Source organism: Aplysia californica, unplaced genomic scaffold (genome assembly GCF_000002075.1).
Source record: "Aplysia californica isolate F4 #8 unplaced genomic scaffold, AplCal3.0 scaffold00446, whole genome shotgun sequence".
In the NCBI taxonomy this organism is placed as follows: domain Eukaryota; kingdom Metazoa; phylum Mollusca; class Gastropoda; order Aplysiida; family Aplysiidae; genus Aplysia; species Aplysia californica.
Window position 1 is genome coordinate 366861 of NW_004797716.1, and position 1652 is coordinate 368512.

Sequence of the window (1652 nt, forward strand, 5' to 3'; positions counted from 1 at the left end):
TGTGTGTGTGTGTGTGTGTGTGTGTGTGTGTCCCTATGTGTGTGTTCTTCTTAGTCTCACAGTGTCTTTCTCGGTCTTTCTTCGTAGATAAAATAATATGATATACATATGATATATAATTTATTATACCTTTCTAGTCTTTCTGTCAACCCCTTATTCAGGTAAGAACAAAAACAAAGTCACTTGCATAACATGTACGTTCTGAATACCTTTGTATTCTATAATCTGCTTGTCTCTTATGGGTTCGAGTTGGATCACAAGTGCCGTATCTATCTATCTCGCTCTGTCCATCCATCTTTTTCCTTCACGCACAGTCTCCTTCAGACTTCTTCTCATCATTGCCATGTTCATTTCTCTTGCCTCCTCATCCTTTCGCCCTTCATGTCCCTTCAGACTTTCTTCCGATATCTGGGTCTCTTCATTCCCTAAGCAACTCCTCATCCTCTCTCTATTTTCTTTCTTTTTTTTTTTACTTTTTGTCAGCTTCTCCTTAATCTTTCTTTTTCTTGTATCATACTCCAATTTATTTTTTAAATGCCAGTTGTCAAAACAGCAATTTATTTCCACGGAATAAAACTGCAGCCCATTTTTCTTTCCTTTCCTTTTTTTTTTTTTTTTTTTGCATTAGCGAGCCAGTTATTCCCAGATTGTTGTTCCAATAAATCAAAAGCATGTCCCAGTGCGCGTTTGCAAGAAGGAACACATTAGAAATTGTTGACACAGTTTAATAGAACAGCTAGATTTTTTTAAATCATGTGAAACGCTGTATTTGGCCAATTTCTGTGAAAGAAGAGTAAAGGCAATTATTGTAATAATAAGATGGACTTAGATTGAGGCTCTTCGGAGTAAAACAGTTAAAGAAAGGTACTTTACCCTTTCATCTAAAATGTATTTGCCAACTGTACAAATGTACTTTTAATGGGAAAAATAAGATAAGATACGATAAGGTAAGATAAGATTTATTGATCTACAAGGGACATTTTTGGGTGGATGTACCAGAACATTCACATACAAAGATTCAGAACAGACACAGAAATTCACATATTAGATTCATGTTCAAAGACACATAATATATGCCAAAGATACATAAATCACTCACGTACGCGTACCCGAACAGTGTGGCCGTGGACATGGAATGAGTGTGATGAGTTTACGTCAGTATCCGGTACACAATACTGCTGCTATTTTTTAAATTAGTTTGCAGTTTTTGCAAATGTACAGGCCAGGAGAGAAAAAAAACAAAACAACCCTAACCCCCAACTAAATGTTGTTACCAATAAAACACAATTTGCTTTAAAGATAATAAGGAAGTCGTTACCAAATTTTATTTTCAAATATTGAATGGGAATGTTTGCAAAGAATGTGTTTTCTTGATAAAAATATTCAGGTTTGTTTTGGGGGGTTTTGTTTGCTTTTTCTCTCGTGTAAATTAGGGAAAAGTGCATATACATGTGTACTGTACATTTTTAAAGACGGCAGAATATGCGAATGATAAGTAGTATTCTCCAATAAATGTAATTTTGTAACAGGGTTGTGGTGTAGGTGGTCTTTCGACAGCGTGAGATGATAAAGTGGCCACAAAGAATTGGCAGGTCGACCCTTGTGCTGTTAGGAGTTTTGGAGTGAGCCTTTTTTAAGATGGGGAAAGAGGG